The sequence below is a fragment of the Neovison vison genome, chromosome 12 (assembly GCF_020171115.1).
Source record: "Neovison vison isolate M4711 chromosome 12, ASM_NN_V1, whole genome shotgun sequence".
Lineage (NCBI taxonomy): Eukaryota > Metazoa > Chordata > Mammalia > Carnivora > Mustelidae > Neogale > Neogale vison.
Genome location: NC_058102.1, coordinates 42,118,551 through 42,142,104, shown reverse-complemented (window position 1 = coordinate 42,142,104; position 23,554 = coordinate 42,118,551). Strand labels below are relative to the sequence as shown.

Here is a 23,554-nt window from a genome sequence, read left to right as displayed (position 1 = left end):
GATCTCATGATGAAGGTTTTACTAGCCAGTAGTAAATGACCTTTTCCTTAAAAAATAAATAAATAAATAAAAGTAGCCCCTCAAGGTCCTGAGGGGCTTCCAAATTTCTGAGAAACTTACACTATCCCTAACCCCCTCTCAATTTGAAAGTATACAATTAGCAATCCTCACAATCCTAGTGCTGCTCTTTCTGTCCTCCGGTCCTATCCCCATGCTTTAATAAAACCACCCTTTTTGCACCTAAGACATCTCAAGAATTCTTTCTTGACTGTTCACTGTCAAACCCCAACATGTACATCAATTACATTATGTAAAAACTGAATTAACCAATATAAAAGGCAAAGAAGATACACACACATACAAAAGTCAAATCATAACATGACTGATTTAAAAGAGGAAGCCAGAAGTGGAAAAGAAAGATAAAATTAAGGATAGGTGCCCTAAATTCTTTACCTTTGATAATAAGAAGTTGAAATAAGAGACATTGCTAATATGTCAAGAAATAAGTTTTTAGTACTTTCCTTGAAGCCAAAGACTGCAACATATGAAACAGAAAATCCTAGAGGGAGAGGGTGATTGACTGGAGGCTTAAAGTATAAGCATAATAATTTCCCCATCTTTCAGAGGTGAAAGTCAAAAGATGTTTATATTGATGTAGTTTCACAACATTAGTGAGATCTTTTAAAGACTACAGACAAAAAAGAATTCTTCAGACGTCTTTGGCACAAAAAGTTGATTTTATTAAAGCTTGGAGATTGGTGGGCAGAAAGCGCAGCTGCACTGGGGTTCTGAGGAATGGCTGATTATATATTTGGGTGCTGGGGGGAGGTAAGGAAAAAAGGGAGCTGCCCAAAAGGACGTTGATATGCTAAAGAAGACTCTCAGGATACTGAAGGCCTGGCTATTGTGAAACTAAGGTTGTTTTTCCCTATAACAAAGCATTACCATTAATAAAGTTGGAAGTTTTCTTCCAAGAATGTCACATGTATGTATTCCACACAGGAGTGGGGTTGGGTGGGTAGGTTGTGGGGTGTCAGCTAGTGCTTTGTCCTTGGCCTGCCTTCTGCTCCCTCATCAAAATGATAATCTGAGAATTAAAAAGTTTATTTCCTAAAAGTTTAAATGGTAACTAAACACAAACCTAATGGCAATAGGGACTAGGCTTGTGAAGAAATCTTTTCTGCCATTTAAAAAAATTTTTTAACAGTATATGTTACATACAATCAAGAAGAAAGTATAATAAAATGTTTGTAAAAGAGTACAATGTGTCATAATCCTGAAGATTCCTTTCTCCAAATTGCAGGGCTAAAGCTAGGCTGCATCCAAATTTAAACATAATTACTAGTCAAAGGCAAATTTTAAAGAAGACTTTGTTCCCTCTTTTGTTCCTTTTGTTATCAGTATTCTAGCCATTGTTTGGGGAATTGGTGCCTCATTGTCTACACTTAAAAAGTTCCTAGAAAAAGTAATTTTTATAATAGTTCTTTACTGGGGGCTTAAATTGCTATTTCAGTAACAGAGAAAAGGAAGGAGCAACTCCTAAGCAATGCTAACATCTTTAACACATGTCACTTAATCTTTAAAAAAATATATTTTATTTATTTATTCGAGAGAGACGAAGACCACAAGCAGGGGGAGGGGCAGAGGGAGAGGGACAAGCATATTCCCCACTGAGCTGGGCGTCCACTCCAGGAGTTCGATCCCCTGGGATCATAACGTGAGCCAAAGGCAGACACTTAACCCACTGAGTCACCCAAGTGCCCTTCTTAATCTTAACAAATTTATGATGCTATAATGAATGATGGCTCCATCTGAAGGCATCAACAAGTTGTATATGATTAGTATTTCCTCCTATCTCGCAGGATACCTCAGAAGTTATTTATTCTGTTTTGTTAAATTATGTAACAATAACCAATATTCTCAAAAGCAAGAATGCTTATCAATGAATACATCATACTTCTAAAGTAAAACATACTAGAAGAGTATTAGATTCAATAATCCTAATCTCTCTCACTGCCAGTTTGAGAAAAAAAAAAAAAGGTTGCAAATAAAAACAATTTTGTTTAGCTAGTCTGACCTAATATACAGTATTTACACTAAGTCAAATCCTTAAGGAAAGCCTAGTATGAGAAATTCATCACACGAATGTGACAGTTCCCAAAGAGCAAGCCAGCAGCACCAACATCATAATCACAAGCACTTTGACAAAATAAATTATATAAATGGATTGCTGGAATAAAGCAATCATCTATCCAAATGGCTTTCATCTAAATTATTGCAAAATAGTGCAGTACATATGTTTCTTAGAGTATAATAATATTTTGGCACCTATGAATTGTGTTAAAATTCCTTTCATTCTAAAAATAGTATCAACAACAATGATGATAATAAAATACACAATATGTAGAATGCAGCCAAAATAATATCATCAGCAATTTGCCCCGAGGAAAACCAACGGTGTTAGACTAAGTTCAATGAAAAACAGAAAATCACTACTACTAAATTTCTGGTAAGATACAAAACAAATTCCATTTCCCATTTTCTTTAGATTAACCATTAATATACATAACTCATAACTTTTAAGGCTTAAAATAAGCCTTTATACCTATATTGCTTCACCATCAATTATATGTCCTAAAAGGGCTCAAAACACATTCATCAAATATTTATTTACTTCTTGTTACGTAGGAGACACTGATGTAGATTCTGGACATATATGGAACAATCAATATCATTCCTGTCCTAGCCAAAAAAAGGCAAAATAAACTGACTAGTATACTACAATGGAGTGAGCCTTATGACAAAGCTACATGTATGATGTTACCTACATAGCACATAAGGATATTAAACTCAGCCTTCTGGAGGTAGTAGAGTAACAACATACAAAAAAAGAACTTCGCAAAGCCTTTTTATATTAAATAAAACAAATTAACTACCAGAAGTAGAATATATAAATAAATCTAACTAGGATTAATTAATGTAGAATCTTTTATAAATCGTTATAATCTAATGGCTTTCTTAACTTTTGCAGTCTATTTTGAACTTTGGTTTACATTTTTTTGAGATTCATCTATCTGGTTTTAGACCTAGTAACAAAACTAGTTAACCTTATCTCCCAATAAATACCTAATTCTACAAAATATAAAATAAAATAATATGAAATAATGAAGTAATCTCAAATAAATTACTATAGAGTACAATTTTTCTAAAAAATACATGTGGAAAAGGAACAGATTAGAAAGGTAACTTCATAATTTAAAAATAAATTTTGGCACAGCAAGATTCTATTTTATGTATCTATTCTATATAATATAAATATATATATTTATAAATATATTTATAAATAATATAAATATATATAATATATAATATAAACATATATTATATAGAATAGATATATATCTAATTCACTGGACATTTTGCAGAGTTGGATACAGAGAAGAAAGTATGAATGATAGAATATAGCTCAAGGTAATACATTTCCTTAAAAGTATCAAGCCAATCTGCAAAGAACTATGTAAGAACCCTCTTACTATACATTCATACTTCCCTGTTAATACTTCAAGACAAAAATCATTCCGAAGTGAAATATAGAGTTTATGGGTTTAAAAGGAAATAGCAAAACAGCACATAGAGAACAATAACCAACCTAGTAGCAACCAGACCCAGCATCCAGTCTGTGATCTCCATCATTTCTCATTAAAAGGTATCAGGGCTTCTTTGAGAAATGGCATATTCTAGGTCTAAGAAAACAAATGTACAAGGTATGCCTAGAGTGTCTTACATTCCAGTATCTTGCATATCCAAGCAAAATGCAAGGAATTATATAATGAAGACTCAGGAGCCAATGCAAAAGGACTCTCTATGGCCAAGATAGGACTACTTTATAGAGAAAATTTTATCTATAAAACGTAGTTTGAAAATCAAAGAGCTGAACAACCATTTCAAAAAATCTGAGGGATGCCTGGGTGGCTCAGTTGGTTAAGCCACTGCCTAGGGCTCAGGTCATGATCCTAGAGTCCCAGGATCGAGTCCCACATCAGGTTCCCTGCTCAGTGGGGAGTCTGCCTCTCCCTCTGATCCTCCCCTCTCTCATGCTCTTCTCTCTCTCAAATAAATTTAAAAAAAATTTTTTTTAATTTGAAAGAGGGGCAAATTAAACCTAAAAACTAGAAGGAAGGAAATAACAAAGAGCAGAAATACAAGAGAGAAAACTAAAATACAGAGAGAAAAATCTACAAGGTCAAAAGTTAGTTCTTTAAAAAGATTCAATTTGATGAAGTCTAGGTAAAAAGCAAGGGGGGAAAAAAAGAGACCACAAAAATAACCAATATTGGGGCGCCTGGGTGGCTCAGTGGGTTAAGCCACTGCCTTCGGCTCGGGTCGTGATCTCAGGGTCCTGGGATCAAGTCCCACATTGGGCTCTCTGCTTGGCAGGGGGCCTGCTTCCCTTCCTCTCTCTCTGCCTGCCTCTCTGCCTACTTGTGATCTCTCTCTATCAAATGAATAAATAAAATCTTAAAAAAAAAACCAATATTATGACTGATAAAGGAGAAATCATAACAAATCCTCCAAACATTAAAGATATCCTGAAAGAAAATTATAAATAACTATACCAATAAATTTGAAAATTTGTAAGAAAAAGAAATCCTAGAAAAATCCAACTTATTGGGTATCTGAATGGTTAGTCGGTTAAACGTCTGCCTTCACCCTCAGGTCATGAGCTCAGGGTCCTGGGATTGAGACCCACACTACACAGTACTGGGTGGCTCAACTGGTTGTATCAGACCTTTGATCCCGGCTCAGGTCTTTATGTCAGGGTCATGAGTTCAAGCCCCTCACTGGGCTCCATATTAAGTATAGGGCCTACTTAAAACAATAAAAGAAAGAAGATAAGACCAAACCAGACCAGACCAGACCAACAGCCAGCACAGAGACAGATTTCACTAGCTTTTGCCCCACAGGTATTTGAGTTCACAGACTCTAGCTGCCTGATCCTCCACATACAAATACATTCCTTCCTCTCATCTGCCCCCTCCAGAGCCTGGGAATCACACCAGCAGCCAGTCCAGGCATCTGTGGTTGCTGAGTTCAAGACACCAGCCTAGATTCTCACAGCTGACTTCTACTTGATAGGCATGTGCTCAGAGGAGATCCTCCAGTGTACTTGCAACACTACTGGCCTGACATCTGGTACCACCTTCCACTATCACATGCACATACATACACATTTTGGAGACTGCAACCAAGGAAGAGCACATCAACAGCCAGGGACATCATAGCTTCTTGTGGGTCCAGATCAGGCCCTGTCTTCTGTCACTGAGCAGTACCACTGAATCACTTACAGCTAGCCCCTTGAGCTGTGCACCTGCACATCCTGGCCCAACTCCATCACTGTCCTCTACTGCCATGCACCCATAGCAAGACACAGCAAGCATGTGGTGCACACCTAGAGCCAAGGCCCCTGCAGCTATCTACCTGCCCTGAGCCCTATCATTACATGTCTGTGACCACACCTGCCACTAGCTGCACCCCTAGCTAGTCCTTATAGCTGAGTGTGTGACTACCACAAGTTCCAGACACTACCACTGCTTGCCCTGGACCCTAGGTGCTGAATCTGGAGCTACTACTGAGGACCACAACAATCCTCAATGACTCTGCAGAACTCCCACAACACTAGCCAAAAAACACACATTTGTTGATGCTATGGACCCCAATGGCTTTAGCCAATGGGCCACAATGGCCACTGAAAACCCAGTGCTGCCACATGCCCCTGCACTTGATATCCTAATACTATGAGACTCAGTGACACAGCATGATCTAGCATGCCCCGCCTGTCGATGAAAGTCTTCTCTTACTGAAATCAGTCTATAAGGTCAGGAAGGGGTGACTGATTCTTCAAATACATAGACACAAAGATACAAGACTATAAAATATCAAGAAAACATAGCTAAACCAAAGCAATATGGTAAACCTCCAGAAACAAACTGGCTCTAAAGAAATGGGAGATCCAGGAATGGCCCAACAAAGAATTCAAAATAATCATTCTGAAGATGCTTAGAGAGCTACAAAAGAACACAGAAAAACAATTTAACAGTATCAAGAAAATCATACAAGAAGATAAACAGTTCAGCAAAGAGAGAGAAAACAAAAAAGAACAATTAAATTTTGGAACTGAAGAATACAATAACTAAACTGAAGAATTCAACAGAAAGCTTCAACAGCAGGTCAAAGAACAAAAGAAATAATTAGGGGGCTTGAAGACAGATCTTTTGAAATCATCCAGAAAGGCAAGAAAGAAAGAAAGAGAAAAAAGAAAAGGTATGCAGATGTCTATGGGTCTCTATGGGTCTTATAAGATACCAATAAGAGAAGCAAGATATACATTAAGGTATACAAATGTAGAAAACACATTTAAAGAAATAACAGCTGAAAAGGCAAACTTGGGAGATTTGTCTGGACATCCCAGTTCATGAAGCTAATAGGTCACCACATTTTCAATCCAAACAATCTTCTCCAAACACATTATAATAAAATGGCCCAAAAGCAAAGAGGATTTTAAAAGCAGCAAGAAGAAAAAAAAATTCTTGCATATAAGGGAACCCCCATGTCTATCAGTGGATTTCTCAACACAGGCCTTGCAGGCCAGGAGTGAAAAGAGTGATATAGTCAAAGTATGGAAAGAAAGAAATTGTCAACCAAGAATGTTTTACCCAGCATGATTGTCCTTCAGTAATGAAAGCAAGATAAAGACCTTCCTAAACAAAACTTGAGGGAGTTCTTTACCACTAGACCTCCCTTACAAGAAATATTGAAAGGACCTCTTCAAGCTGAAGCTAAAGGACATCAATCAGTAACATGGAAACTTAGGAAAATAAATAGCCATTAGTAAAGGCAAGTAAGTAGTCTAATTTCGAATACTCTAATACTGTAATATGGTGGTGTGTTAACTCTAGTATAAAGGTTGAAGGACAAAAATAGTTATAGCTATAATAATTTGTAAATTGATACACAATATAAAAAGATTAAAATGTGACATCAAAAACACAAAATGTGAGGGAGGGGAACGAAAGAGCAGTTTTCTGTTTGTTGGTTTTGTTTTGTTTTGTTTTTTTGAGACCAAAGTTAAGTTGATATCAGCTTAAAATAGATTGTTATATCTATAAGATGTTTCAAGTAAGCCTCAGGGCAACCAAAAAACAAAAACTTAAAGAAGACACACACAAAATAAAGAGACGGTAATCAAAGTGTACCAATATAGAAAACCATCACTTTATAAAGATGGAGAATAAGAGAGGAAGAAAGGCACAAAGAAACTATAATATGGCCAGAAAACAATTAGCAAGATAGAAATAATAAGTCCTTACTTATCAATAATTACCTTAAATGTTAATAGATTAAACACTCCAATGAGAAGGCACAGAGTAGCTGAATTGATTTAAAAAAAAAAAAAAAAAAAAGACCCAACTATATGTTGCCTACAAGAGACTCACTTCAGCTTCAAGGACACATATAGGCTCAAAGAGAAGAGGTGAAAAAACATTTCATGCAAATAGAAACCAAAAGAGAGCAGAGGTAACTATAATTATATCAGAGAAAATAGACTTGAAGTCAAAAATTGAAACAAGACAAAAAAGGTCATTATATAATGAAAAAGGGGTCAATTCATCATGAGGGTATAACAATTGTAAATATATATGCACCCAACATTGAAGCAACTAAATATATTAAGCAAATTATACTAATAGATTTGAAGACAGAGAGCAATATAATAAGAGGGCGGGACTTCAATACCCCACTTTCAAAAATGGACAAACCTTCCAGACAGAAAATCAATAAGGAAACACTGGACTTGAACTATACCTTAGATCAAATGTACCTAACAGACATATACAGAACATTACACGCAACAGCAGCAGAATACACATTTTTCTCAAGTGCACGTGCAACATTCTCCAGGATAAATCATATGTTAGGTTACAAAACAAATCTCAGCAAATTTTAAGAGACTGAAATCATGCTAGGATCTCTTCAAACCACAAAGATTTGGAACTAGAAATCAATAATAAGAAAAGCAGAAAATTCACAAACGTGGAATTTAAATAACGCATTCCTGAACAACCACAGAGTCAAAGAGGAAATTAACAGGGAAATAAAGAAATATCTTGAAATAAATGCAAATGTAAATACAACATACCAAGTTTATGGAATACAGCAAAAGAGTTTATAGGGATAAATGCCTAAACTAAGAAAAAGCAACCTAACTTTACACCTCAAAAAATGAAAAAAACAAGAACTAAGCCCAAAGTTACTAGAAGAAATAAGTTAAAGATCAAAGGTGAAAAAAATGAAACAGAGAATAGAAAAACAATACAAAGACCAATGAAACTAAGAATTGGTTTTTTGAAAAAATAAACGAGAAAAAAACAAATTAAAAATGGAAAGAGACATTACAGCAGATAGCACAGAAATACAAAGGCCCATAAGACACTATGATGAACAATTATACAAAAATGAACAACCTACAAGAAATGGATCAATTCCTAGAAGCATACAGCCTATCAAGTCCAAATCATAAAGAAATAATTCTGAGCTAACAAGTTAGGGAGATTGAAGCAATAATCAAAACCCCCAATAAAGAAAAGCCTGGGATCAGATGCCTACATGGGTAAATTCTACCAAAATTTTAAAGATTTAACACCAATTCTTCTCAAACTCTTCAAAATAAACTACAGAAGGGAACACTCCTTAATTCATTTAATGAGGTCAGCATTATCCTGATACCAAAGACAATGATACTACAAGAAAACAGGCCAATATCCTGATGACTATAAACACAAAATCCTCAACAAAATACTAGTAAACAGAATTCAATAGCACATTAAGCAGATCACACAAAATGATCAAATAGGATTTATCCCCTAGGATGCAAGGATAGTTCAACACATGCAAATCAATAAATGTAAATATGCTACATTACTAAAATGAAGAACAAAAATCACATGATCATCTCAACAGCTGCAGAAAAAGCATTTGACAAAATTCAACATCCTTTCATAATTAACTGGAAAAAAATAAAAGCTCAACAAATTGGGTATAGAAGGTAACATATCTCAACATAAAGATCATATATGAAAAACCCACAGCTAACATTCAGTGGTGAAACGCTGAAAGCTTTCCTTTCAAGATCAGGAAGAGTACATGGGTGCCCATTCTCATGACTTCTATTTGATTTCCAGTCCTAGCCAGAGCAATTAGGCAAGAAAAAGAAATAAAAGGCATCCAAACTGGAAAGGGAAAAGCCAAAAGTGTCTCAGAGCACCTGGGTGGCTCAGATGGTGTCTGCCTTTGACTCAGGTCCCAATCTCCAGGTCCTGGGATCAAGCCCACCCTACATCAGGCTCTGCTCAGGGAGAGTCTGCTTTCTCTCACCCCTCTCCTGCTCTCTCTCTCTCATTCTCACTTGCAAATAAATAAATAAAACCTTTTTAAAAAAAAGTGTCTTTGCTGATAATATAATCTTGTATACAGAAAGTCCTAAACACAGTTAAAAAACTGACAGATCTAATGAACATATTCAGTAAAACTGCAAGATACGAAAATAAAAAATTACTATAGTACAAGAAACTGTGGAAAAAAAACAAAGAAGTCAATTCCATTTACAATAGCATCAAAAAGAATAAAATATTTAGGAATAATTTTTTTTTAAAGAATTGGTTCTATTTATTTATTTTTAACATTTTATTTTACTTATTTGACAGAGAAAGACACAGGGAGACAGGGAACACAAGCAGGGAGTGGGAAAGGGAGAAGCAGGCTTTCCCCTGAGCAGGAAGCCCAATGCCAGACTTGATCCCAGGACCCTGGGATCATGACCTGAGCTGAAGGCAGACATTTAACAACTGAGCCACCCAGGTGACCTGGCTTTATTTTATTTTTAATTTTTTTTCAAGTAAGCTCTACACCCAAAGTGGTCCTTGAACTCATGACTCCAAATGACTCATGACTCATGACTCCAAAATCAAGAGTCATGTGCTCTACTGACTGAGCCTGCCAGGTAGGTACCCCACTTAGAAATAAATTTAACCAAAGAAGTGAAAGATCTAAATACTGAACACCATAAGACTCCAAGGAAGAAATTAATGTAGACATCCCCTATTCATGGATCAGAAGAATTAATATTGTTATATATTCATACTATTCAAAGTCATCATTGATTCAGTGCAACCCCTACCATTATTTCAAAGACACATTTCACACTAAAATACAAAAACAATCCTTAAATTCCAGCGGAACTATAAAAGACCCCAAATAGCCAAAGCAATCTTCAGAAGAACGAAGTTGGAGGCATTACAATTTCTTTTTTCAAATTATATTACAAAGCTATAGTAACCAAAACAATATGGTCCTGGCATAAAACAGACACAGACCAATGGGACAGAACAGAGAACTCAGTAATAAACTCATAAGTATATGGTCAACTAATATTTGACAAGGAAGCCAAAAATACTCAATGGGGAAAGAATAGTCCTTTCAGTAAATGATGTTGGGAAAACTGGAAAGTCACAGGCAAAAGAATGAAACTGGATCCCTATCTTACACCATACACAAAAATCAACTCAAAGTGGACTAAGGACTTAAACCTAAGACCTGAAACCAAATAACTTCCAGAAGAAAACAAAGGAAAAAGCTCCTTGACATCAGTCTTGGCATTGATGGGGGGAGGGGGCTGCTATGTATCAAATATACAAGCTACAAAAGCAATATTGGTATACCTTCTTTTTATAGGAATAAGACTGGACTATATGAAACTAAAAAGCTCCTGCACAGCAAAAGAAACAATATATATGAAAAGTCAATCTACAAAATGTGATGAAATATTTGTGAGCCACATGTCTGATAAAGGATTAATATTTAAAAGAGATAGGGAACTCGTACAACTTGATAGCAAAAAAAAACAAACAAACAAAAAACTGATTTAAATATGGGCAGAGGACTTGAATAGACATTTTCCTAAAGACATACAAATGACCAACAACTACATGAAAAGGTGCTCAATGTCACTGATCATAGAGGAAATGCATATCAAAACCACAATGATTGGGGTGCCTAGGTGACTCAGCTGTTACATTACACAGCTGCTTTTGGCTCAGGTCATGATCCCAGAGTCCTAGGATTCGAGCCCCGATTAGGGCTCCTTGCTCAGCAGGAAGCCTGCTCCCTCCTCTCACACTCCCCTGCTAGTATACCCTCTCTTGCTGTGTCTTGCTCTGTCAAATAAATAAATAAAATCTTAAAAAAAAAAAAAACCAAACCACAATGATTAATCAACTCACACCTGTTAGAATTATTCTCAAAAAAAAAAACAAGAGATAACAAATGTAGGTGAGGATATGAAGAAAAAGGAACCCCAGTGCACTGCTGCCAGGAATATAAACTGGTACAGCCACTGTGGAAAACAGTATGGAGATTCCTCAGGAAGTTAAAAATAGGACTACCGTATGATCCAGCAATTCCACTACTGGGTGTTTATCTGAAGGAAACAAAATCATTATCTTGAAGAGATATCCCATGTTCATGCAGCATTATTCACAATCGCCAAAACATGGAAATTTTATTTATAAAATAGAATTATTCAGCTACTAAGAAAAGGAAATCCTGCCATTTCCAACATGGATAGACCTTGAAGACATTAAGCTAAGTGAAATTAAATCAGACAGAGAAAGACAAATACTGTATGACCTCAATTATATGTGGAATCTAAAAACAATGAACTCATAGAAACAGAGTGCAGAATGGTGGTTGCCAGGGGCCTCAGGGGAAGAGGAAATGAGGAAATATTGGTCAAAGTGTACAAACTTCCAGGTGTAAGATGAATAGATTCCAAGGATATAATGTACAGCATGGTGACTACAGTTGACAATTCTGTATTGTAATTTGAAAGCTGCTGTGACAGCAAAGCTTTAATGTTCTCACAACAATATAACAAAATGGTAATTATGTGAGATTAAGGATGTCTTTAACACAAAGTTGTGGTAAACATCCTACAGCACATACATGGATCAAATTATCACACTGTTTACCTTAAACTTACACAGTATAATATGTCAATTATATCTCAAGGCTGGGGGAAAAGGTATGTTTGCTCTTATTTATTTTGGAAACCTCAGTTTCTTGCACAGTACCTGGCACATAGCAAGCACTGGAAAAAAAATTCAGTAAGTGAATAACAGGAACAAAGAAAAACTTTCTTCACAAGTAATTAAGACTACATGGTTTAAATCATTGAGTCACTTAAGGGTATGAACAAAAGATGGAAGAAAAACAACTGATGTATAAAGCAGAATAGTCTTCATGGGCCTTTAATAAATGATCATGGCAAATCTATAAAGGCTGAAAAGTTTGAGTTCAGCCAAGAAATGTTAAAACTGCATTATAAGATTAAAGAAATATTATGTCACCCTAGAAACTATAGCAGTAACGGATTTTTTTTAACCTGTACGTTGACTTCCCCTTCCTGTAATAATATGTACCTTGATCTTCCCTTGAAGAAAGCAACCCTCCTCCAATGTATGCAATCTTGCTTGGTACCCTGCTCTCCCCTAGCAAAGACTGAGCAATAAACCCAAACCAAGCCAATCAGTCCCTATCTGACTCACTCTCCTGAGACAGCTGACTCAAGAGCAGAGTGATCACATGAATGGAAAAACAATTAGACAACTATCTAGCTTAAGGGAGGCTCCACAAAGACTATCCATTGCTTCCTGCTCTCTAGATCCCTGGAGCTGCTTAAGTGTCTGTTCTTTTTAAATCACGGTTTTCCAACTTTTACTTCAGGAAAATGAGCTTATCATTCTGGTATATTATTTAAGTCAGCGAAAGTTTCCTACTGCTTGAACCAAAGAACCCTAACTGAACATATTTCAGCCTTGTACAACTAAAATAAGCAAGCCTTGAATAACAAAGTCAAGGCTAACTTCAAATGAATCCACAAAAGTGGTATGTGAGACTTGAAACATAAAACACCATATACGCTATAAGGAAAAAAGCAACAATAGCATTATATTCACCTATGTGTTTCTAGCTAGGTGTTTTAATTTCCATTAATAAGATCTATCACATAAACATCATCAAGACCAGGTTTTAACCAGAATGATAAGGAGAAAAAGGAGAAAAAAACGTGTTTAATCAGAAATGTGACCTCTATCTCAATTTTAGTTCGGTCTTACTATCCAAAATGCCTCCTCTGGAGCTCTTATATCTTAGTTTCTCATCCCCTATCAAATGAAGGATTTGTGGTCAACTGCATGATTAGTATTAAGAGGAGAAACATATCTAAAAATATCTATTTAAGCAGCTGACAGTTCCATTTGTCTGATATAATCTACGCAGTCTTTCTGAAGTAAACAGTGGAAACAAAGTATATGACCAATCCTTATGAGGCCCAAGACCATAATCAACCCATCTCAATAACTAAAAAGAGGGGAAGCTATAACTCCACCTCTATCTCATCACCTCCCTGGTTTCTAAAAATTCTAAGTTGTATCAAATGCAAAGCTTAGAAACATCTTTCAAATGATAAATGTGATTTCCGTAGGAAGAAAAAAATACACACATATTTCTACCATCGCCTAGGACTTATTAGTTACAAGAACAAGTTAATTAAAATGCATAGTCAAGACTCTTCAATGTTTCCAATATGTGAGAAGTAAAGAAAAAGGATACAGAATAAACAGAAGATAAAATCCCCAAGGACAAAAAGAAAAAGAGAGAGAGAGAACTGAAAGAAAACATTAAAAAAGAGAGAAAGAAATGAAATAAAACACTGATAAATAAAAATCAATACAAAATTGAATGCCACATTTATCACTTCTATTATTTTTATTCTAAAATAAGACAGTTTAAGAAGAAAAATGAAAGCATCTGGGCACTATTTTGAAATCACAAATAGTATTCATTTTTTTAGTTTAATTTACATGTAGTTAAACTAAATTAAGTGCGATCTGTATTTAATGTTTTTCTTCAATTCAACATGTTCCCTCTTAAACACCCTTTAGTTTTGGCAACTGCCATTAGCATTTCTCAAATACTCATGTGAAAGAATGCTTTAGGCAAAGCTAAGATGCTTCTGTTAAAGAGACACAGGAGAGGGAGAAAAAAAACATGATTTTAAAGTAACTGAGAAGTGTTACAATTTCATTTCCCAACCAATTCCAGATTTGGTATTTAAACACCTGGCTTCTGACACACACTTTTGGTATTGCAGACGCTACTAATTGACCTCCAAAATCATATAGATATACCACTGTAACCTAGTGTTACTTATTATCAATGATTTTTAGGAAAAGAAGATCATCAACTGCTGTCTAATTCCTTCTCACCAGCTGAAAGTACTTAGCATCGTTCTTAAAACAAATAATATCTGCCCCCAAAATATCAAGCACAAAGCCTTATTGGTGGTAACATTCTGAAAACATAAACTAATAAAAACAAATAAATGAAAACAAAAATCGCCATGCACACAAACATAAGCAGTAAGGGCAAGAGAGCAAATTATACAAGGACTTTTTTTCTATTTTCAAGATGATTTTGGGTTAGGAAATTTATACTACCTCCAAAATTTATTACAAAAATGAAGCAAAAGAGTTTGATACTGGCATAACATAAAATACCACTGGAAGAGAACAGAAAGTTCAGAAATGACATCCATGGTCAATTAGTTTGCAAGAGAAGTGCCAAGGAAACCCAATAAAAAGGAAAATATTTTAAATAAAATCTCATTAAAAGAGGGGGAGAAAACCTGACTTACACTAAACACAAATATTAATTCGAAATAAATCACAGACCTAAATGTAAAAGCAAATATAAATGTAAATAAATATAAATATTTCAATATAAAACTTTTAGAATAAAATAGCAAAAATCTTCACAAATTTGGGGTAGGCAAAAATTTCTTAGGAGACTAGAAAACACAAACCATAAAAGAAAAAACTGGTATGCTAGACTCCATAAAAATTAAAAGCTTCTCTTCAGAAACAGAGTTAGGAAAATGAAAAGGTAAACCAGACTAGGAAAAAACATACACAATACGTACATTTGACAAAGAACCAGTATCAGACCATAAGAACTCTTAAAAGTCAATAATAAGGGCGCCTGGGTGGCTCAGTGGGTTAAGCCGCTGCCTTCGGCTCAGGTCATGATCTCAGGGTCCTGAGATCGAGTCCCGCATCGGGCTCTCTGCTCAGCAGGGAGCCTGCTTCCCTCTCTCTCTCTCTGCCTGCCTCTCTGTCTACTTGTGATTTCTCTCTGTCAAATAAATAAATAAAATCTTTAAAAAAAAAAAAAGTCAATAATAAGAAAAAGCAAAAGTTTTTAAATAGACAAAAGATTTAAACAATAAATAAGAATACAAATGACCGACAAACTAATGAAAATATGCTAAATACACTACTGGTCATCAGTAAAATGCAAATGTAAAACCACAACGAGATACTACTACACAACCACTAAAACTGAAATTTTTTAAACTGTTGACAAGGAGAAGGAACAACTGGAACTCTTTTTTTTTTTTTTCTACTCATTTATTTGACAGAGAGAGATCACAAGTAGGCAGAGAGGCAGGCAGAGAGAGAGGAAGGGAAGCAGGACCCCTGCTGAGCAGAGAGCCCGATGCAGGACTCGATCCCAGGACCCTGAGATCATGACCAGAGCCGAAGGCAGTGACTTAACCCACTGAGCCACCCAGGCACCCCACAACTGGAACTCTTATACGCTGTTGGTGAAAAAAGAAAACAGTAGAACTATCCCAAGGTATTTACCCAGGAGAAATGGAAATATGTCTGCTCAAAGACTTGTACATGGATTTTTCATAACAGTTTTTTTTAAAGATTTTATTTATTTATTTGAAAGAGATAATACAAGCTGAGGGGGGATGCAACCGGGAGAAGCAGGCTCACTGTTGAGCAGGAAGCCTGATGCAGGACTCTGGGATCATGACCTAAGCCAAAGGCAGATGCTTAACTGACTGAGCCACCTGGGTGGCCCTACAACATTTTTAATAGTCAAGTCAAATATCTAAGTGAACGAACAAATTGCAGTACATTCATACAGTGGAATATATCCAGCAATAAAAAAGAATCATCTCAAAAACATGCTGAGCAAAAGAAGCCACACAAGAGTACATAGTCTATTATTTCATTTACATGAAATCCTAGAACAGACAAAAAACAATGTGTAGTGAATAGAACTCAGATCAGTTGTTGCCTGAAGAAGAGCTGGGAAAGTGGGGACAGTGGAGAAGGGGAAATATTAAGTGGGAAAAGGGCACAAGGGATTTTGGGGACTGATGAAAATGCTCTACATCTTCTTTATGGTAGTGATAGTTACATGGGCATATGCATCTGTCAAAATGCATCACATTATATACATAAAATGGGTACATTTTATTCTATGGAAATTATATAAATAGTGTTTGGTTTTTTTCCTTTAAGTGCTATTAGTAAGGTTAAGTGATAAAAACCAAGAAAGGAAAGAATACGTATGGCAGAATACTACTATAAAAAGCAACTTTTTTTAAATGATAGGAAAAGCTCACATTTTAGCAAAGCTAAAGTTAGGAATGTACCAAAATTTATTTAATTTCAATGTAAAATGAGCACAACTCATAAGACAGCTGTGAAAATTAAATGAGATAGTTAGCACTGTACCTGGTATATCACAGTAACACAACTCATACTGGTTGACGCTCTATCTATCCATGTTAAGTGTTAAGGTAAAACCAAGAAAATCGTGAAAGAACTTTTAGAAGAAATAATTGTAGATGCCAATTTTAAAAGGAGAAAAGGAGATGGATGAAAAGGAAGGAGGGCATTGCTGGTGGAGGGAATGGTAATATACAGAAGAACGGAGGCGGCAAGAAGCAAGCTGCATGTTCTGAGATGGAAAAATTAGCATGCATGTGGCAGCAAGTCCATATACGGGAATAACTAAAAAAGCAGGGTAATCTTCCCATCTGACATAAATATTCATTTAAATTTTACAGTAGGATCCAGAATAGTAACTTCATCCAGTTGATGCTATGATACAACATAAATAAACTCAACTTCACAAGAAAAATAAATTTGGCTATTTAAAATCAGAAAAAGGAAAAAGTTCTTTCTGTTTAAAAAATGTGAATGATTACAATCATCAGCTTTAGTCTCTTGGAGGTTAGCCATAGTTCTTTCCCTAAAGAAAAATAATTATTAAAATATAATTATAGCAAGGCAACATATGGACTTGCTGCGCAGTTGTCACTGCACTCCTAAAATTATGAAAGCTATACTTTACAGAATCTAAAATCTGTAAGTGATCACTCTGAAAAACAAGACATAAAAAAATCTCCTCAAAAAACTAATCAACTACAACAAAAATTATCTCATGGCATGCTACATAATGTCAGAATGCTACAGTTATATTCCAAAAGACCTGAAGTGAACAAGATCAGGATTCTTGAGCACTTACATAATTTTGAAATGTTATTACATGTATGCATTTTTAAATGTGTTTAATAAAAAGAATGCAGGGGTAGCATTCTTGTAGCATTCAAACTAACTTGAATTCTTATTAAGATTTTACATATTCAGCAGAGTAACTAACTCCTGTATATATTTCATACATAAAACATTCAAGTGTCATTTCAGTGTTTTAATTCTGGGAAGAGACAGCCACGATCATCAGTAATAACTTAGGCTAATTTAGTTCCAAGAATGAGAGAAATGTACAGAAATGTAGAAAGAGAATGAGATGCACAATGAAAAAGGAAATATTAAATATTAAAAGGAATAATACTAACCTTTAAAAAGAGTAGCAGCAATATCACTATGGTGAAGACAACAACGCTAGAAGATTAAATTAAGTCAAGTATCTTGTTGAGGAAGGATGTAATAGAGTGACAGCTAACATAAGGTTTCATCTGCTCCATTTATACCAAAGCAATATCCAGTTAGAGGCCTTGGCTCAAACTGGAACGTGCAGAGACTAAAGAATGACCTTATCTAGTTTTGCATTCTTAGGCCCACATGATATCTTAGGCCCATATCAATGTAATACCTGAAATAATTATGAATGCATAAAAATTATTAATGTGCTATATCATCAAGAATTATGATTTTCCCTTTAAAATTTCCTTTTGATTATTTTTTTAAAAAGATTTTATGTATTTCATGTATTTATTTGACAGAGAGAGATCACAAGTAGGCAGAGAGGCAGGCAGAGAGAGGGAAGCAGGTAGCCTGACTCGGGACTCGATACCAGGACCCTGAGATCATGACCTGAGCTGAAGGCAGAGGCTTAACCCACTGAGCCACCCAAGTGCCCCTTGATGATTGTATTTCATACTTAAAATGTCTTTTAAAATATTTTCTGTACCTATATACACTAAAAAAGGAAGTTACTATTTTAAGAAACATAAATTTTTTAAAAGGTTTTAACAATAAGATTAGCAATAAATATTAGTTAAGACCTGCCACTGTTTGGGATGCCAGGGTGGCTAAGTCAGTTAAGCATCTGCCTTGGATCAGGTCATAATCCCAGAGTTCCACAATAGAGCACCACAGCCAGGGCTCCCGCTCAGCGGGGAGTCTTCTTCTCTCTCTGCCTCTGGCCCTGCTGTCATACTCTCTTTCACTCTCTCTTTCAAATAAATAAATAAAAATACTTTAAAAAAAAAAAAAAAACCTGCCACTATTTTTCTGTTTTTTGTTTGAAAGATTTTAGGAGGCTAATAGTGCTAAAAAGTATTCTTTTTAAAATGAGGACAAGCAGCCTCTGCCTGCTTGTGATCTCTGTCTGTCAAATAAATAAATAAATAATTTTTAAAAATGAGAACTGTGAAACTTTTTAAGTCAAGCACCTTCAAAATGACTAAAGGTATGACAATATGAGAACAGACCTTTTTAGTGTACTTCATAGGCTTTATCACTGTAAATAAACATTTTATGTAGGGGTGAGAAATTTGCCCATGCATCTGCATTACTCAGATTAAAGATTTGAAGAATTTAAAAGAGCCACTACTGGGTAAGAGGAAGGGGAATAAAAGTAGCTTGATCTCTTGCTGAGGGTGTAAAGTAACTTTTTGGTTATTTATCTTAGAAACATGACACCCAACAACCAGCTATACAGAAAAAAGAATATACACAATAAAAAGTAAATTTAAGGGGCACCTGGTTGGCTCAGTGGGTTAAGCCTCTGCCTTCAGCTCAGGTCATGGTCCCAGGGTCCTGGGATTGAGCCCCGCATCAGGCTCTCTGCTCGGCGGGTAGCCTGCTTCCCGCCTCTCTCTCTGCCTGCCTCTCTGCCTACTTGTGATCTCTGTCAAATAAATAAATAAAATATTTAGGAAGAAAAAAAAAGTAAATTTAAATTAAAGCTCTCCCCGGGCAAGCTACTGTTGGAGTCACTAGTTTCCTCAATGATTCTTCTTCATAACTTTTTGTGGCTTTGCCTTCCTAAAATCTTATTTGAGGGAAAAACAACAACAACTAAATTTTAACAAAGAATTTAAGCAAAAAATCAAATGAAAAGGGCAGAGTTAAAATACATAAAAGTGACAAGAAAATATTAGAAAAATAAAAGCTAAAGATTAGGAATAAGTACATAAAATATTAGTGGACACACTATGGACAAAGATGAAAGCAACTAAAAACAAGTAAAAAATTAAAAGGAAATAAAATCAGCAACTTAAGACACCCAGAGCAGAAAAACAAAAGCTATCTTTTCTTTTCTTTTATAGATTTTATTTATTTGTCAGAGCAAGAAAGAGCACAAGCAAGGGGAGTGGCAGAGGGAGAGGGACAAGCAGACTCCCTACTGAGCAAGGAGCCCAATGTGGGACTCAAACCCAGGACCTTGGGATCATGACTGGAGCCGAAGGCAGATACTTAACCAACTAAGCCACCCAAGCACCCCAAAAACTATTATATATTATAATATTATAATATATAATATTAATATTATTATTAAATAATATTAGTAACAAGAAAATAATAATGCTAATTCAAGAGCTGAACACTTTCACTCAGATTCTTTAAACTAAGGGGCACCTGAGCGGCTCAGTGGGTTGAGCATCCAACTCTTGGTTTCAGTTCAGTGTGGAATTGAGCCCCTATCTTAAGCTCCACACTCAGCGAGGAGTCTTCTGGAGATTCTCTCCCTCTGCCCTTCTGCACCCCCTTTAAAAATAAAGAAATCTTTTAAAAAGCGGGGGGGGGAAGGGGAGAATCCCTGGGTGTCTCAGTTTAGGGTCTGCCTTCAGCTCAGGTCATGATTCCAGGTTCCTGGGTTCAAGTCCCACATCAGGCTCTTTACTCAGCATGGAGCCTGCTTCTCCCTCTGCCTGCTGTTCCCCCTGCTTGTGCGTGCTCTCTCTGATAAATAAATTAGAAAAAAAACAAAAAAATTATTTAAACTAAGACTTCTTTGCCTTCTCAAGTGTTTCCTGAATATATAACACAGCTCCCAGCCACATACTAATTACTCCTACTCCTAATACCTTGGCTTTTATAAGACACTTATGTGAGAAGGTGACACAATTCCTTAAAAAATGCTGTGCAGGGGTCCCTGGGTGGCTCAGTGGGTTAAGGCCTCTGCCTTCGGCTCGGGTCGTGATCTCAGGGTCCTGGGACCGAGCCCCGTGTTGGGCTCTCTGCTTGGCAAGGAGCCTGCTTCCCCCCACCTCTCTCTCTGCCTGCCTCTCTGCCTGCTTGTGATCTCTGCCTGTCAAATAAATAGTTAAAATCTTTAAAAAAAAAATGCTGTGCAGTAAGCATGATGATTGGGTGTTCACACCATTGTGTGACATGTGCAACCCTCAATCCTTGTTACCACCCTGGCACATTACCCATCTGATGTGGAGAAAAAAACACTGAGCGGGGCCGTAAGTCCCATTTGTCTCATTTGCCATTAGTACTCAGGAGGTAAAACCAAACCCTGACCCACCTACATCCCACACCCCCCAAAAAGTGATATAAATTTTTAGTGCAAAAACTTAATCAGTTCTGTGAAAACCCTTTTGTTTCTGTTTTGTTTTGGTCAACACTTCCCTAAAAGCATCAGGAATGCCTGCTAAGTAAGTACCCTAGTAAATGATTAGATATTATTTTTTTAATCTTGTTTCTAGTATTAGTGTTTCCTCCCCAAACTACTATATTTTTAACTTGGCAACAACTACTCCCATGAGGCATTCACAGGTGGATTAAGATAATCACTTTTCATATAAAATTGAAGGAAATGTCTGCCCTTTGAAATCCTAGCATTCTAAACAAATTTTAAAGCTATCAGAAACCTTCAAGTCAACCACTCACCATCTCTAAATTTTACAGATGAAGAAACTAAAAAGAGAAGGGCTAAGTGACTTGCCCAAGATCATGAAGCCAAAAGAAATCATAATGCAAGTCTCTTAAGTCCTGGACTAATGTTATAAGAACAAAATATAAAGTCAATGAAAGGAATATTTAGAATTTAGCCTTTTAGATTTAAGATGTACTGATTGGTAAGAAAAAAGAAAAAAAACCTGAAAACAGTATAATACTAGGTTTATGTTTGCTTGTTTGTTTTTTAAGAATAAACATACAGGTATATCCATACAGGCAGGGTACAGGGAGTAGGAAGTAGGAGAACTATCTAGAATAATAGTATCAAACTGCTAATAAATGGGCTATTTTGAACATAAAGTGTGGTCTAGTAACAGCAGAAACTAACTTTGAGTTTCTGTAGCTGTTGAATTTTATAGTCAACACATATTGACATAATAACCTAATTTTTTCTTTAAAAAAGAAAAAAGAAAAAAAATTAGGGCACCTGGCTGGCTCAGTTGGTAGAGTGTGCGACTCCTGATCTCAGAATTCTGAGTTGGGTTGGGCATGGAGCCTACCTAAAATTTTAAATAAATAATAAATTTAGAAATACAAATACATAATTTACCCTGAAAAGAAAATGCATTTTGAAATGGTTTAAGTCTCAATCTCCCTCTCTCCTTGTCTCTCCTCCACCCCACTCCTATGTGTTAGTGTGTGTGGACACACATACACATGAACACGCACACGTGTGCACACGCACACACACACACACTCACTCCAAAGATATTACTATGCAATTGGAGTTCACCTTCAAATTATCTTAACTTTTCTTCACATTAAATGTGGTCTTCCCTTAAGAACAGCACAGCATTGGGACACCTGGGTGGCTCAGTGGGTTAAAGCCTCTGCCTTCAGCTCAGGTCATGATCCCAGGGTCCTGGGATCGAGCCCCACCATCGAGCCCCACCATCGAGCCCCGCATTGGGCTTTCTGCTGCTCAGCGGGGAGCCTGCTTCCTCCTCTCTCTCTGCCTGCCTCTCTGCCTACTTGTGATCTCTGCCAGATAAATAAATAAAATCTTAAAAAAAAAAAAAAAAAGAATAGCACAGCATTACTATGTTAGAATAATTCTGAAAAAATTAAGGTAATTTAAGTAAAAGACTGAATTATAAAATTAATTTAAAGACCTTTTTCTTTAGATACACAGTAGTAATAAAAAGTGAATTAATGTATTTGTAATGAGTAAGAGTATTTGTAATTTAAAAATTATTTTTATATAAATGCATACTGCTAAAGTCGTTTTGATCATGTTAAAAAATATCATTCTTGATAGGCTAAACATACTCTCCATGTCCCCACACCCCCTACACAGTTTAACTATTATTTTACTATGGTATTCCTCACAAGATGGTAAAGATAATGATGCTTATTCCTCCATGTAAATTATGAATTTCAGAATCTGTAAGTCCAAACAATGATATTTTATTAGAGTTCTCCACAGACTCTTATGCTGTTCCTCAAGGTTATTTATGGTGTCCCTCAAAGTTATTTATTTTTATTTCCTATAATTATGGAGTATTAAATTATGGAGTATTAAATATAAATTTATGGAGTCCAAAAAGTAAGGGATGTCTTAAATGAGTAAATTATATTTCTTTCACTCCTCTCCCCATTTCTTTTTCAACCTGTTGACATTGGTGCCCACCCTTGTAATTCCACTACAATTACACAAAGATCATTTACCGACAAATTCAATGCTTAATTTGCCACACCTTTATTCAAAGACCCTTCTGACCTTCTAGTCCCCCTGACCAATCATTTTTTGGTTCCTTCACTAGCTCCCTTCACTCTGTCTGGGACTAAAGTATCTCAGAATTTCATTCGATTGGAACCTCTTCTCTCTCCCTCACTTTCAACTACCACTTCCATGCAGTAGCTCCTTATTCATACTACCAGCCTAGAACTTTCTCCTACATTCAAAGCCACATATCTAATGACCTGTGAAGTTCAAAAACTTTTAGGATGCATCAGAACCATCTAGAAGGCTTGCTCAAAAAACAGATTTCTGAGACCCACCTGCAAAATTTTTGATTCAGTGGGTCTGAGCAGAAACCTAAGAATCTGCATTTCTAATTAGTTCCCCAGTGACACACACTTTGAGAACCACTGGCCTACATGATTCTCCCTCAGATAAATTACAGATACCTTCATTTCAATAG

General features: G+C 36.0%; 1 protein-coding gene and 1 pseudogene across 2 annotated transcripts in view; one reads left to right on the top strand and one right to left on the bottom strand.

The window, feature by feature from the left end:
• The window catches only part of OSBPL8 (oxysterol binding protein like 8), a 155,680-nt gene that overhangs the window by 116,865 nt on the left and 15,261 nt on the right, over nt 1–23,554 (bottom strand). The window lies entirely within an intron of this gene.
• LOC122892861 lies at nt 20,775–20,888 on the top strand (annotated as a pseudogene).